At 40.0% G+C, this 16,897-nt stretch overlaps 1 protein-coding gene and 1 long non-coding RNA gene across 5 annotated transcripts in view; one reads left to right on the top strand and one right to left on the bottom strand.

Annotated features, from left to right (window-relative positions):
- The window catches only part of LOC132401922 (uncharacterized), a 32,168-nt gene extending 22,063 nt beyond the window's left edge, over window positions 1-10,105 (top strand). The window contains exon 3 of the long non-coding RNA XR_009514748.1: window positions 10,015-10,105. This is a non-coding gene — a long non-coding RNA (uncharacterized LOC132401922). The remainder of the gene's footprint in view (window positions 1-10,014) is intronic.
- Window positions 1-16,897, bottom strand: part of LOC132401920 (metalloprotease TIKI2-like) — a 423,581-nt gene that overhangs the window by 107,094 nt on the left and 299,590 nt on the right. The window lies entirely within an intron of this gene.

Below are 16,897 nucleotides of genomic sequence, written 5' to 3'. Positions count from 1 at the left end.
ATTTTGATACTCTGTGACTTTGCAACTGACTGCACATTATCCTTCCCCTCTTCCTCCTACCCTACTTCTTATTATGGCTTCTGCCATGTTTCTTTCCAGTCCTGATAAAGGTTCTTAGACAGAAAAGTGGACTGTTTATTCCCCTGACCTCATTTGCTGTCAACCTCCAACATTTTGTTGGTGTTTCTTCCAAATACTTCCTGAGTTTCAGATTTGAGAATGCCTCCCTCACTCTTATACAACAGCTTTCTGCAATCTCCCATTAAAACACTTCACAACTTTTTAAATTTTTCCTAACAAAGTGTATAATCTCTAATTTCTCATTTAATAGGGTGCAGAAGTGGGTAGAGTCAGTTAGATATGCGGAGGAGGTAAAAAGGAGACATAATTGAGGTTCAGCTGAAAGTTATTGAGCTATGGAAATTCACCCTTATGGAATTCACAGATCACCACTCGAAAATTTGAGATACAGAATAAAAATTGCTCTCACTAAATTTATGTAGAGGAAAAGTAAATAAACAATCGTATCCAGAATGTTTATTCTCCCTCCTGACACTTATCTTTGCAAGCGGAACAAGTGCTACACCTGCCTCACTAAAATTCAGGACCCCAAACAATCCTACCGGGTGAGGCAACACTTCACTTGTGAGTCCATTGGGGTCATATACTGTGTCCAGTGCAGCCTCCTGTATATCGGTGAGCCCCAATGTAGAGTGGGAAACTGCTTCTCTGAGCACTACTCTTCGTCTGCCGGAAGAAAAGGGATCTCCCTGCAGCCATCCATTTTAATTCCACTTCCCATTCCAACATGTCAATCCACAGCTTCCTCTACTGTCGCGATGAGGCCACACTCCATCTGAGTAGCCTCCAACCTGATGGCATGAACAGCAATTTCTCAAACTTCCAATAATTGCCCCCACTCCACCATCCCTTTTGCCCTCTCTCTCCTTATCTCCTTGCTTGCCCATCGCCTCCATTTGGTGCTCTTCCCCCAGTTTCTTTCTTCCATGGTCTTCTGTCCTCTCCTATTAGATTCCCCCTTCTCCAGCCCTGTATCTCTTTCACCAATCAACTTCCCAGCTCTTTACTTCACCTCCTGGTTTCACCTATCATCTTGTGTTTCTTTTAAATCTACTCCAAGTGTTTTTTTCTCCTGTCCTGGTGAAAGGTCTTGGCCGGAAACGTCAACTGAACTCTTTTCCATAGATGCTGCCAGGCCTGCTGAGTTCCTCCAGCATTTTGTGTGTGCTGCTTGGATTTGCAGCATCTGCAGATTTTCTCGTATTTATGTTTCTGTTTTTGTTTCTTGACACATAGGCACATTATGCACCCCCTATTGATTGAAAATCACAATATGAACCGCTTTCTGGGAACAATAAAATGATGAATGGTATAGATAGGGTAGACAGCTGAAAACTTTTCTGCATATCAGAGTCAGAGAAACTTGGAGGACTCAGATTTAGAGTAATAGGTAAGGAATTTGGAGGGAATATAAAGGGGTCCCCAATTCACCCAGAGTGAGACAAGTATTTGGAATACACCACCTGAGAGAGTGGCTGAAGCTGCATCACTGACATCATTAAAGAAGTGTCTAGATGAGCACATCAACCACCTAGGCATAGAAGGCTATGGGCAAAGTACTGGGAGATGGGATTAATATAGAAAAATGTCATTGCAGATGATTTGGGCTGAGTGGTCTTCCTCCATACTGAGATACTCAAAGATTCTATGACTGTATATTTTGTCAGTTTCCCCCCTTTAACCTATCTATGCATATCTCTTGAAAACCCTTTTCCCCACCCTACTTCTTGCTGTCCTAACCAAATTTATGCCTTTAGCAAACTTGGCTGCAATGTACTCAGACACTGCTTCAGTCATTAATATCAACTGCCCACAGCACAACAGCACTCACCGGGTAAAGTAGGCACTATAGTCCAACGCACTGAGCACTAGTACTCCCCAGGGCTATGTGCTCAGACTGCTGCTCACTCTTGACCGCACTGCCAGATCCAGCTCAAACCACATCATCAAGTTCACTGATGATACTACAGTGGTTGGCCTCAGCAGTAACAATGACGACTCAGCAAACAGAGAGGAGGCAGAGAGGCTCATCAAATGGTGTGAGAACAACAACTTGAGTCTCAACCTGGACAAAACAGAAGAGATTATTGTGCACTTCAGGAAGGCACAGGTCCTTTGTCTGCCAGGCGTCCATTCTAACACGTTTCTATAGGTGAACCATTGAGAGTGTCCTGTCAGGCTGCATCATTGTGTGATACAAAAGTTACAATTCATTGGACTGCAACTCCATAGAGGACAGTAAAAACTGCTGAGTGGATCATCGATATCTCCCTAACCCCTGTTTATGACATTTACCAGGAGAGTTGCAGACAAGGGACCCAAAACATTGTTGAGGATCCCTAACACCCATCCCAAAATCTCTTTGAGCCACCGTCACCAGGAAGGAGGTTCAGGTGCACCAGGACTAGGGCTGGTGGACTGGGTAACATCTTCCTTCCTTAGGCTGTGAGCCTCATGAGTACTTTGCCACCACCGAGGTCTCGTCACTAGGACAGTGAGCTGTTTACCGTTTACCAGTGCTGCACTTTGAATTATATTTTAGTAACTTATTTATAGTATAATATTTTGGTTTTGTGTTGTTTGAGAGATGTGTTGTGTGGCTGCACTGTGGTTTGCAGGAAAGTTGCTTCATTTGGTTGTATATACATATAATCAAATGACAATAAACTTGAACAACCTGAAAATGACCCATTTTCACTGACTGTTTTTGATTAGTTAACCAATCTTCTATCCATACCATTACCCTATGCCAGGAGCTTTTTATGTACATTACAATTTAATCACAATGGAATGCTATTTAAAAAATCAAAATACACCAGTTACCAGTTTCCCTGTAATCATCTAATCAGTTATTTCCTCAAAAAATTCTCTTAGATTTGTATTTACTATTTTCCATTTATCAAACTAGTTAACCCTGCTTGAGTGTTTTATGATTTTGTAAATGTCTTTTCACTGCATTGTTATTTATGGATTTGAGCATTTTCCCAATGAACAAATGTGCTAATAGTTTTCTTTCATATTTACTATCCTAATTCTTTCTCAAAGAGGAGTTTTACATTTTTAGTTTTGAGGATCCAGGAACCTTTGGAAAAGCAGTTTGCAATAATTTCTTTAAGACCCTTAATATAATGCATCATGTGAAGGTGTCAACTTTTACTCCCATTAGGTTATGGCCCATTATTTTCAGAGAAAGTTCCACATCTACAGTATGACTTACATCTTCAGAAGAAACATAGGAAATGACTGTTGCTGTACCTCTGAAAAAAAGCAGCAGCTCTGTGCAAACTCAGATCTTGTGACAACATTTAAGATATCATTGTCTGGATAGACGAACAGAAAGTGGTAATAGGAGTATGAATTCTTCTAGTACCTTAGTTTTCAACAAGCAAATGACCGTCGTTAAGAAGGGGAACTAAATGAAAAGTATAAGATAAATTGTTTTCTATGGATATGAAGCACCAGCTGGATTAGCTTCAGATCTGGACAGTAGATCCTCACTGTCAATGCTCTGATGTTTTGCATGTCTTCTACATCTGAATTCTCTTTCCTTCACTTAGCACCAAGTCATTCTCCACTACAGGGCTGGATTCACAGTCACATTCCATCTGGCCCCTCTGCTTCACACCAGCTAAGCAGTAACCCTTTCACTGGGATACAGTCATAAACTTCATTAAACAAGTAGTTCAGGATCAGCGTTTTGTTTAATTTTTTTCCACTTCACTTTTTAAAAAACTGTTTTAAATTGATTAACTATAATTTCAAATCTTCTTAACAAAATCAGTTTTACTTATACATATGTAAAGCCCTGGTTTGGATTTTACTGCTAATATGTAGGGTAGTTCACTTAACGGCTTTCTGTGGGAGCAGTGTGTTCTGCTGGTAGTGTTTGGGTTACCATTAAAGATAAAGGGTTGTGATCTTCAGCTTAGGAATATCGAGCCAGCCAATTAGGATGGTGAAATTGGGAGAAAGTTCCAGAGAAAGCTGGGTGAATCGATTTTGCGATGGACACTGAGGGGGGCTGAGGTCTTTTTCAGCAGGAGATGGATTTGATCCAACTGAAATGCGCAATTCAGTGGAGTCCAGGATGGGAAATTCTACCGGTGACCGGTGAATGGGAGTCGGCTCTTGGAAGATCTGAGCTCCGACCTTGTGCACTGTTTTAATTATGATGGGCACCACTGCATTTTTTCTTTCTTTTTCTTTCTTCGTTAACAACAGTTTGGTTAAGTTGACATTCATAAACATACTTTCTTTATAATTGTATGCAGGGTATGATCTACTATTTCTTGCCGATGGTTAATTGCATGGGGGCAGTATTTACACTGTATTTGCACGGATCAGGTTTGAGTGGCCGAGACATCCTAACTCCCCAGTTTTGGTGGGACCCAAGTCATACCAACCCGAGATGTATGGAGTCTGAGAAAGGTGGTTTTCTCACCGCTGAGTCCCGTGAGTGTTAGAAAGGGGCTAATGAACCACATCTCTTGAGATGCCCAGTAAAAAGGAGTTTCACATAGTTAAATGTCCAAAACACATTGCCTCATACTTATCCAAGTCAAAAACCATTTGCCAATCTTTAGGTTATCTTCCTAACTGATCAAGATCTCTTTGTAATTCCTTGTAACCTATTAATGAGACATTTAATATCATCAGGAAACTTGATAACCTTGTCATGTACATTCACAAACAAATCATTTACATAAATCATGAATAACAGAGGTCCCAACACTAAAACTTGGGGAACCCCAGTAGTCAAAGGCCTCCAGTCAGAGAATCAACTTCAACCATCACCTTCTGCTTTTCCTATCACCAAGACAATTTTAATCCACCTTACTAGCTCGCCCTCAATTTCATACAATCTAACTTTTCAGACCAGTCTGCCATGTAGGACATTGTCAAATGCCTTACTAAAATCCATATAAGCAACTTCCACTGCCTTATCTTCATCTATCCCCTTAGTTACCTTTCTGGAAAAATGCCATAAGATTCACCAGACATGACCTCCCATGCACAAAACCATGAGAACTATTCCTGATTGGGTCTTGACTATCCAAGCAATGGTAGTTTTTTCCTTCCGAGTTCACAGCAGCAGCTTAGTCAGGCTCACTGTGGTCAGTCCTTGCTATACTTCTTGAGCAATGAATCAACTTTTTTTCCTTGTGGGCGTACTAACTCCAAGAGCCATTATAAAATTCATGGAAGACTGCATCAACCGGGTGATCAGTTTACAAAAGATAGCAAATTGTGCAAATACAAAAAGAAATTAATAGTAATAATAAGAATAATAAATAAATAAGCAATACATATCGAGAACATGAGTCCATAGATTGTGGGAACAACTCAGGAATGGGGCAAGAGAAGTTCTGTGAAGTTATCCCCTTTGGCTCAAGAACCTGATAGTTGAGGGGTATTAACTGTTCCTGAACCTGGTGGTCTGAGTCTCGAGGCTCCTGTAACTTCTTCCTGATTGCAGCAATGAAAACAGAGCATGAGCCCATGTGGTGGGTGTCCTTGATGATGGATGCTGCTTTCCTGTGACAGCTCTCCATGTAGATGTGTTCAATGGTGTGGAGGGCTTTACCCATGATAGACTGGACCGTATCCCCCACTTTTTGTGGAGTTTTCTGTTCAGGGGCATTGGTGTTTCCATACCAGGCTGCAACCAGTCAATATGCTCTCCACCAATGCTATAGAAGTTTTTCAAAAGCTTTAGATGTCATGCCGAATCCATGCAAACTAGAGACACTGCTATCCTTTCTTTGTAATTCTACTTAGAGCTGGGCCCAGTACAGGTCTTCTGAAATGATAACACAGACGAATTTAAAATTGATGGCCCTCTCCAACTTGGATCCTCCAGTGACAATTGGCTCATGGCTTCCTCTTCTTGAGGTCAATAACCAGCTCCTTGGGCTTGCTGACATTGAGTAAGATGTTGTGGCACCACTCAGCCAAACTCAGCAGGTTTTCAATTTCCCTCCTATATGACCTCCTTTGATGTGGTGTTGTCAGCATAATTGAAGGCAGCATCGGAGCTGTGCTTCGTCACACAGTCAGAAGTGTAAAGCGAATTGAGCTCAGGATAATTCTTGAACAGTTGGTGCTCTATGTCACCCAGTGGGATAGTGCATTTACCCACCGAGTGATTTACCCACCAGAGCTGTTTGCTCAGAATTCTTGCTCTCTGGAATCGTTACCATTTGAAAAGAATTAAGATTTTAAATCATTTAGCACCATCTGGCAAACATTTCTTTTACAACTTCCTGAAAGGGATACAGTTGTTTGAATAACAGAAACTAGAAAAAAGTTGAGCCAGACTTGAAAGTTGTCTTGAATACTTATTGCACTATCTAAATGTAATCACAGACAACCAAAAGATTTAATTCTGAGACACTGAAATCACTGTCTTGAAAAATGTCACTTGCCCAAAATTTATTAAAGTTTATTTGTACAATGTCAAAGATCTATTAATCTTGTAAGAAAAACAATGAACTGTAATATCACCTTTAGCAGACAACAATGTAAATGTTTGAAGGAGAACAATAATGGACTAACATTGATGTAGGCCTGAGCTGCCTTCTTTGCTTGGAAACAGCATAACATGGGAATACACTGCATATCACCATGAAATAAACCATCAGTGCATTGATCCCAAATTACAATTTCCATACAGGCAAAAATAATAATTTCTCAGACAGACTAGCGTATTTTCTGGAAATGGTATTGTGATGAACATGCTTCCAGATTAGTAATTCACAGAAAATTATTATATTTGCCAACAGGGTGGTTTGAAAATTTCAACCCAGTTTACAAAATGGCATTATTAGAAGGTAATTAGACTCCAGTCTCACACCAATGTTGGTTCACAATTAACAGTTCTAACTTGTCTAGCAAGTCATTCAGGATTGAAAAAGGCTCAGCACCTTTCAGGTTAAGAGGATGGGAAAGCAGATGCTGGAAATCCAGAGCAATCCATACAAAATGCTGGAGGAACTTAGCAGGTTGGGCAGCATCTATGGAAATGGCATTTCAACCTGAGACCCTTCATCAGGACTAGAAAGGAATGGGGGAAATCACCAGAATAAGAAGTGGGGGAGGGGAAGGAGGACAAGCTAGAAGGTGTATGTTGATAATGTAGAAGACATAGGTCTGTATCCATGTCCATTGACATTTTTCAACATTACTGGAAATTAAAAACTGCTACTCTTGTTCTGAAAGCTTTTAAACCAATCACAGCTAGAAAAGTCTACCAAGAATACAGTAAATACTCAGTATAAAAATCATGCTGATTCTAAAGAGGGTGAATATTATACTTTGACAGAAAATCCTTCTTAATGCAGAGCCACTTTAGAATTCAATTAGTAGCATTTGTCCTGGTTCACAGGCAAAGGACTTCAAGAAACAAAATCCTTTTATCAAGGCCAATTAGCTTGAAGCCAGAGCATTTTGTATGTGAATAAATTTTTCTTAAACTAAAAACACTATTTCATTAAAACAGGGAGGCGTGACGAGAGTAGGCTAAAGGCTGAGAGATGAAAGGCTCTCTTGGAATATGTTTAAATCACGCCGAATGCTCAATGAGCTGAGAGTCTGAAGCATCAATTGTGGTATTAAGTCCGCTCCTTGATCAAACAGAAGAAGCATGCAGTGCCACACCCTCCCCATATATTCCTGGCATTCTCTGTCCACCAGGCTCTTCAGCTTTCTTTCACCACTAAATAGTGGAAAAATTACATTGATTTACACTTCACAGGGTAGGCGACAAGAGAAGGAGCTAAAGATGAAACACATTCCAAAACCACACTGCTTTGAAACCAGTTGTTTGCCAATATACTACTTTCCTTCCAAGAAACCTTTCTTTGAAAAATGTCTCTATGTTCTCTGTGCTACTTAGAACATATATCTGCTCTTAAGAGACAAGGCTCTTGGCAGTATTTGGGAAAACACTAAGGAGGTTTATCAAAAGCTTCCCTAAAACAAGTAATAACAAAGCACTGTCAGTAGGCTAGACAGATTAAACTTTTATAGGAGCTGGAAGCTGCTTTTAATTTCAATTGACTCATGAAAGTAGCTGCACAATGAATTTGTCAGGAGTCCCACGGCTATCTTGACTGTACCTCTTCCCACCCCGAATCCTGTAAAAATGCTATTCCCTTTTCTCAGTTCCTTCACCCCATCTGTTCCCAGGATGAGGCTTTCCTTTCCACGACATCAGAGATGAACTCCTTCTTCAAAGAATGTGGTCTCCCTTCTTCCAAGCTCACCTGCATCTCCTTCATTACCTGGACACCATTCCTCATCTCATCTTCCCGCCACATTAGCAGGGATATAGTTTCTCTTGTCATCATCCAACATCCCATGAGCCTCTGGCTTCAACACATCATTTTCCACAACTTCTGCCATCTTCAATGGGATCCTACTACCAACACGTTTTACCTTCCCCGCTCTCTACTTTCTACAGGGATCCCTCTGTGATTCCCTTGTGCACTCCCCCCCCACCATCTCTCTTGTGGCATATATCCCTGCAAGCAGCATGGTTAGTACAGCAGTTACCAGTGCAATTCTATTACAGCCTAGGGTATTCCAAAGTTCAGTGTTCAATTCCGGGGCTGTTCTGTAGGGAGTCTCTGTACGTCGTCCCTGTGAAAGCTGTGGATGTTCCCAGGGTGCTCTAGTTTCCTAATATGGTCTTTGTTTAGGTTATTGAGTCATTGTAAAGTGCCCTGTCATTAGCTTAGGGTTAAATGGGGTTGTGGGATTGCTGAGGCAGCATGTTTCGAAGACCCAGAGTGCTTACTCCATGCTGTATTGCTAAATTGATCAAAATAAATAAATGCTAAACCTGCCCACTCATCTCCTCTCTCACCTCTATTCAGGGTCCCCAACAATCCTTCCAGGTGAGGCAACACTACACCTGTGAATCTGTCGGGGTCGTCTACTGTACCTGGTGCTCCCAATGTGGTCTCCACTACATTGGTGAGGCCTGATGTAAACTGGGATCTGCTTTGTTGATCACCTCCACTTCGTCTGCCAAGAGTGGAGTTTCTCTGTGGCCAACCATTTAATCATCAGTCACTTAATTATAGCCTTCACAAGGAAATCTGCAGATGCTGGAAATTCAAGCAACACACACAAAATGCTGGTGGAATGCAGCAGGCCAGGTAGCATCTGTAGGAAGAAGCACTGTCGACGTTTCGGGCCAAGACCCTTCGTCAGGACTAACTGAAATAAAAGATGGTAAGAGATTTGAAAGTAGGAGGGGGAAGGGGAAATCCGAAATGATAGGAGAAGTCCAGAGGGGGTGGGTCTTCTCCTGTCATTTTGGATTTCCCCCTCCCCCTCCCACTTTCAAATCTCTTACTATCTTTTATTTCAGTTAGTCTTGACGAAGGGTCTCGGCCCGAAACGTCGACAGTGCTTCTTCCTACAGATGCTGCCTGGCCTGCTGTGTTCCACCAGCATTTTGTGCAACTATACCCTTACTGTCTTAAAGTCCTTACACTCTCTGAGCTGTTTTGTATGCTGAATGAGGATCATATCTTTGCAGATTCTAATTGTTGAGCCTTGCTTGGTTGGAAAGTGCAGTGAAGAGTAGAAGCTATGTACCTGCTTATCAGTACACTAATCTTCAGAATGACAATGATAACTAGAAAGGAGAGAAAACACAGTAAAAATTGTCAAAGTCTCTCTCTGCCTTTGACAAATCAGCATCAAACTGAATGAAGCTCAGTTTAAGGGTCTGTCTATCTTTCACTTTATCAACGCTTGCTATAAGACCCATTTGGGCCACTTTTGGCTGTAAATGGCCACAATTAAATTAGATGAAAATTAATGCGGTATGTGACAATTTACAAGAATGACTGCTAATGTTTTATTTATAAAGTCCAATCTATTATTTACTCTTAACAACTCCATATTGTTTCTTCATTGCAGTATGAATCACTCTTCAGAGTTATGTGATCCAATTGGCAGCTGCCTTTCAGATGAGAAGGAAAATGCTGAGGGGGATGATAAAGAAGATCATATGCACAAAATAAAATCAAACATCAACTCAGAGGAAGAAGAAATCAGAGGCGGCAACATCAAAAATCACAAAACAGTGAAGATTTTTCATTGTCTGAACTTCCAGCAAGCATCCAATGTAAGACAGATTTCGTAAAGTGAGCCGAACACATCAGACATTTATAGGTTGTATATCCTGTAATTCTCACTCGCTCAAGGATGAAAATGGCTCTTTTAAAATTTATTTCATGTTACTAATGTGAAGATCAAAGCTTGAACTTTATATCTGTACTAAGAAATCGTTTTAAAATGTTTCCACTTGAAGTATGTATTAATTTGTGAAGTTCCGAGATTTGGCAGCATTTGCAGAGTCTATGTGTGTTTGAGTGTCTCTGGCCAGTGTATCTTCAGATGCTTGGGTTATCTGATCTCTATATTTACTGCTTTGTATCAGTTTGAATCTCTAAAAGAAAGATTAATAGAAGAGCAGAAATTAGTTTCCTAGCCAAATATTAGAAAATCAACTGCACCCCTGAAAGAAATGGCAATAATATGAATAGTAAAGATTTAAAAAATGAACTACAATTTTGATCACTGACACAGAAGGGATATAGCCGAGAATTACACCACAGTATGCCCAAAACCCGAGAAAAGCAAAATATCCAAACGGATAGGACATTCCCATCAGAAAATTTAGTGCACAAAGGAAATCACCATTTTTCTCAAAGGAGAAAGCATTAATATTTCAACCAAGTACAAAAAAATTCAAAACTTCACTGAATTAGTGAGTGTCCAAAACCCAGACATATCCATTAAGTGGATAGGAACTCAGGATAGATAGTTGGACACAATCTTCCTAATTTGCAGCTCTTGAGAAAAAATCCCTCAAATTTAGCCAAAGCATTGTATCCATTATAACCATAGTTCCAGTACAGTTGATTCCAGTTAGTTGGGACAGATTGGGATCGGTACATTTAGGCCCAATTAAGTTGCTGCCACAATTAGCAGAAGTTTCATGGAAATATTTAAAAAGGTATAAAAAGATAAAGTAACATTTAACTGAGTAACAAATTACGTATTTAATCAAAATACAGAATAAAATAGAATGCTACCAATATCACTACAGTACTATAAAACTCTGTATTAGTTCCTTACAGTTATTGACAAAGGAGTGTAAGTTGCCATGTTCTTTTGATTGACTGTAAATGAAAATCAGCCGACACTTAGTGCAGATAATAGACTGTCTTCATACAAAGCTTTGAATGATGGCAAATCCAAATCTTCACTTCACTGTAAAACTCAAGATGATTGTTGATACCTTCAAGCTCTTTGTCATTCCTAATGTGTTGAAGGAGTGAAATAGTTTCATTTCTACTCCCGGCCATTTCTGGCATCTCCAAGCCTGAATGCTTGAAACTGCAGTGAGCAAAACAGATCTGAATTGTCTGACTGCTTATTTCTTACCAAATATCAGTAACAAAAATCAGTGCTTATTTGAACACAAACACATGCAATTGATGCTATTGATTTTTTTTATTGAGAAACAGCACGGAATAAGCCCTTCTGGCCCTTTGATGGATATGCCTTTGACCATCAATCCCCTGATTTAATCCTAGCCTAATTACAGGACAATTTACGATGACCAATTAACCCACCAAATAGTACGTCATTGGACAGTGGGAGGAAACCCAGTCACAGGAAACCCACTTAGTCATGTATGAACACCTTACAGGCAGTGGCGAGAATTGAACCCAAGTTGCCTGTACTGTAAAGTGTTGTGCTAACCGTTACATTACTGTGCCACTACATGGATTAAAAATGGTTCACTCTAAGCATGGTATAGCACCTAACAGTCACTCAAGTGCATGTGACTGACACTAGTTAGAAACTGTTCAGCGACATTTTCCTGTCCCAAATAAATAGCCTAGTGTCCTGAATAAATGAAGGGAATCCTGGCTATTTTCTCAATGTTTTTGTTCTTTAGGAATTGTCCCACACAAGCCATTACCCCAATTAACTGATGCCACAATTAATCAGAATTGACTTTATCCACCCACTTCATTGTTTCATGCCAAGCAAGGCTGTCTGGGAAATGTTGGATTCTGTGAATTCCTTTATGAAACGAGACCCCCCCAAAAATCTCATGAAATAGCCAATTAGAAATGTTGAGATTTAAACTACATTGTTCTTCAGGATGGATGTATATGAATTGTGATGGGATATCAATGAATGGCAGTTACTTTTAGGGGTGATATTATACTGCCTGTTAGTTTACATAACTGCAGAACATAGCAAGTGTTTATGCACCTCAGAGTGGTGCCCAGGGAAGCCGGTACAAATCAGTGTCATAAGGTGTTAGATCTACTTATAGGCCATCCATACTTCTTAATGGAGTGGTGCTGAGTGTCTCTAGAACTCATTCCAACATGGAATTGATGAGGAACTGTACAAACTGACAGAGGGTACATCCAGTCATTTGCAAGGGAACAGATGGAGTTGAGGGAAAATGTGCTGTTTCAGTGAAGTGGCTGAGGTGATCTTTCCTATTAGATTACAGTGACATAAGGATGATTACCAGCAGCTAGGCACTGAGGACCTGTGTGCTGTATCTGATGAGGTTCAATAGCACAGGAAGTCAAATTTGGAGAAGGCATCCCAAAAGCCATCTCATGAACTGTAGCATAGCTTTGGGGTCTCCTCAATGCACCACAACTGTTCTCAGCCACCATTAATCCTTATTATTCTGGGCTCACAGTTAAATTTTATAGATTAAATTGAAGGATCAAACATCACTGACTGTTGCCAGGAGAACACCAGTTGGCATTGACCAGTCTGTCAGTGGCTGCCCACCAGCTCAATGTCCAGGTCAAGGAACATCTCTTCTACCTCAACGGCCCCAAACGTCCAGCTATGCTCTCTTCTCACCTCTGCCATTAGGGAAGGAGGTACAGGAGGATTAGTTCCCACACCAGCTCTTTCAGGAACAGTTATCACTCCCCAACCATCAGATTCCTGTGATGGTGTGGATAACTTCCTATACTGGCATGGATGTGGTGCTCACAAAGTAACGTACGTGCTGTCATCAGCATCTGAAGCAAGGGAAACCTGCTGAGCTTACAAAGCTACCAGTATAATATACCTGACACACTCCAGAAGGAGAGAACAAAATGTAATCATAATGCTCAATATTGAGAGCAACAATGACTTCCCTAATTCAAACATAATGGCTAAGTACAAGTTGTTTCAAGTATCTTTACCTCCATCCTGGAAGGAACTCAATACTAATTTGGAACCGAAGAGCACTTGAAACAACATCTACTGTGAACCAGACTCAATCACCATTGAATAATATTTTGTGTTGGAATAGATGAAACAGACAATCTCAGACATGCAGACACCATCAAAATATTGATGTAGATCTCAATGTCTGGTAAAAGCTAAAATGGACTTGTGCCTGCAATTTAAGATACTTAAGCTGAGAATCCAAAAATGTACAAACCATTGTAAAACAAATAGTGACATCCATGGGATTCAGAAAAGTCAATAGAAAAGATGAAACTGTGATACACTAGACAAACACCAAATTAAATTGAAATGTAAAGAAACTAACATTACTAATGTTTCAGTACTTCTATGATATCCTATATTCTGCACAGCATCAGAAAATGTTCTCTAAAGGATGGTTCTGCAAGTATATTATGTCTATGTTTCTGATATGTGAAAAAAAGTCCTGTCAGTGGTAACTTGGAAAATTGATGCATCCATATTAAAAAATATTCCTTTTGATGAATATTCTCCATTCCCTACTTTTCTAATCCATGTTTCTTTGCAGATGAATTCCCTCATCCTGGGAGATTAATCACAGAATGTACGCTTGTGTTCAACTCTGTTTAGTTTCAACATTGTACTTGTCTGTCGGAAGTCTGAATAGCAATTCAAACCTGAAACAATAACTAATATTTTTCTAGTGCACGTGCTTAAAAGCAATTGGAGCAACTTAATAATACCGAAGTTACCAATCCAAACAGAGAGCAGGAATTGGATCTGTTACCACCAATACTGATTAACTGTTTTATCAAAAGAACAAGCAATGGAGTTCTAGAAAAGAATTGTAATGTCACATACAAAAGAAGGATTCTATTGTAACCTTTAGTTTATAACATATGTAAATCTTCTGCAACTCAACTTGGCATCGCAAAAGACAAAATAGATAAACAGATGCACTATTGATAACCTTTTCCAAACTGTTCCAACTTTCATTAATGGCACAGCTGACAATTTTCTGCTGTGTGGACATATATTTGCTAGCCTACCCAATGAGAAGTGCTCATCTGCAACATAATACAGTCACATTTAATTAATCAACTTAAATGACAAATCTGTTGATTTAGTCCAGTCCAATTTTCAAACTGCTGTTTTTACAACAACTTTGTAGTGATAAGACTCTGTTAGTTAGTTTGCTGTAGCTGCTCAATTTTTTTAAACTAATTCATTTTTCAGGATTTGATTGTGAATGATAAACCAGGTATTTATTATACATTCCAAACTGTCTTTAACAAAATTGACCTGAGCATTGCTGAACTTGTTGAACTCCAGTCATCTTTCTGGTAAGGATTACAACAGCGCTGCTGGGAAGGGAGTTCTGGGACATGGATCCAGTGGTGATGAAGGACTACTGATACATTTCCAAGTCAGAATGACATTCAGCCTGGAGGGGGAAATTGCAAGTGGTGGTGGTTCCTGCTGCACTTGACCTTGATGGTGGAATTTAAAGATTTAAAGAGCAACTACATTGCACTTGACCTTGATGGTACAAACTGCACTGATGCTGAAGGGAATGAAAGTTTTGCATGGTGAAAGGAATAACAATCAAGCAGGCCATTTTGTCTTTCTTGGTATTGAGCTTCTTCACCATTATTGGAGGTATACTCATCCAGGGAGTAACAAGTATTCCATCACACTCCCGATTTTCATCTTCTAGAAGGGAGAAAGAATTTGGGATATCAGGAGGTGAGAGACTCACTGCAAATCACTCACTCAGGGTATCAAAGGAAAAGTGATTTCTATTACTATTGCATATGCAATAAAGTTGAAATTAATCCCAAATGGACCAATAAGAATATTATGAAGAAATCAAATCTATTTGAATAGAAACTCATTATGCACTGGATACTCTCAAGTGCAGTGAGCCAAGCTTTGGTAGCCGTGGCCAGCAGTTCCAAATAAAATCAACAGTGTTCAGCCATTTTGAAATGAAGGAAATGCCATATTTGCACTATGAATCTATGTTGTTTGGCATATTCAGGCTGGGAATGGGATTGGGTGGGGTTGAATCAAAAAATGTCAAATTGCTTACCCACATGGCATGCAATCAAGGATGCATGCTTAGCCCACTGCTCTTTACTCATGACTATGTCGCTAAGCTTGGCTCAGATGTCACCACAGTGGTTGGTAACATCTCAGATGGCAACGAGGAGGCATACAGGAGTGAATGAGATAGATTAGATGGATGAGTGGTGCAACAACAGAAAACACACACTCAATATCAGCAAGACCAAGGAATTAGTTGTGGACTTATGAATGGGAAGTCAGAAGAACTCGCACAAGTCTTCATTGAGAGGTCAGTGATGGTAAGGGTGAGCCGCTTTAAGTTTCCTGACGTTAACAACTCTGAGGATTTATCCCAAGCCCAACCCATTTAGCATGTCACGAAAAACTCTTGAAATTTTTTTACAGATGTATGGCAGAGATCATTCTGACTGGTTGCATCACTACCTCACACGGAAGCTCTAAAGCACAGGGTCACAAGAAGCTGCAAAGCACTGATGACTCAGCCAGCTCTACCATAGACCATATGACATAAGGCAGAATTAGGGCATTGACTCTACTCCACCATCATGGCTGATTTATTACCCTCTCAATCCCATTCTCCTACCTTCTTTGCGTACCCTATGACACCCTTACCTACCAAGAACCTACCTTCCTTCTGTGGCAATGAATTTCACAGCTTCACTACCCTTTGACTAAAGAAATTCCTCCTCATCTCTGTACTAAAGGGACGTTCCTCTATTCTGAGGCTGTGCCCTCTGGTCCCCACTATAGAAAATATCCTCTCTACATCGATATGGATGCTATCTAGACCTTTCAATATTCTAAGACATCTCAAGAGGTGGTGTCTTAAGAAGGCAGCATTCCTCATTAAGGACCTTCATTATCCCGGACAGGCCCTCTTCTCAATGCTACCATCAGGGAGGAGATGCGGAGCCTGAGGAGACACACTCAATGATTCAGAAGCTATTACTTCTCCTCTGCCATCAGATTTAAGAACAATCCATGATCACTATTGATTTATTCTTTTTATTTAATTTGTAATTTATAGTAATATTATATCTTTGCACTGTATTATTGCTGCAAAAATTTCACATCATATATGATAAGAATCCTGAAACTGGATCTGATCATCTTCCTCTTTTAGTTACTCGGTTTCCTTTAAGCTCACTCTTATTTGTAATATCTCATGGGATAAAGTGCCTCTTGGAAGTGGGTTTGTTGTCCACAATCCTTATACCTACCAATCATGCAGCCTTTATCAAGAAGGAAGTGGATATTGCCTCTACAGGTTATGGCTGACTTTCAGATGATTAAGAATTGTAACACCCCACAACACCCCAGTCAAACTGTTTTCTCTCATTATAATTACCAATATATGCCATAGCCAGGTAATAGGCTCCAGTTTTAGAAATGCCCATAATCTATTCTATTTATAAGTCACAAAATATATGAAAGTCTCTTGATATAGATAGATATTTTATTG

This window comes from Hypanus sabinus, chromosome 11 (assembly GCF_030144855.1).
Source record: "Hypanus sabinus isolate sHypSab1 chromosome 11, sHypSab1.hap1, whole genome shotgun sequence".
Lineage (NCBI taxonomy): Eukaryota > Metazoa > Chordata > Chondrichthyes > Myliobatiformes > Dasyatidae > Hypanus > Hypanus sabinus.
This window is presented reverse-complemented; position numbering and strand designations above follow the sequence as displayed.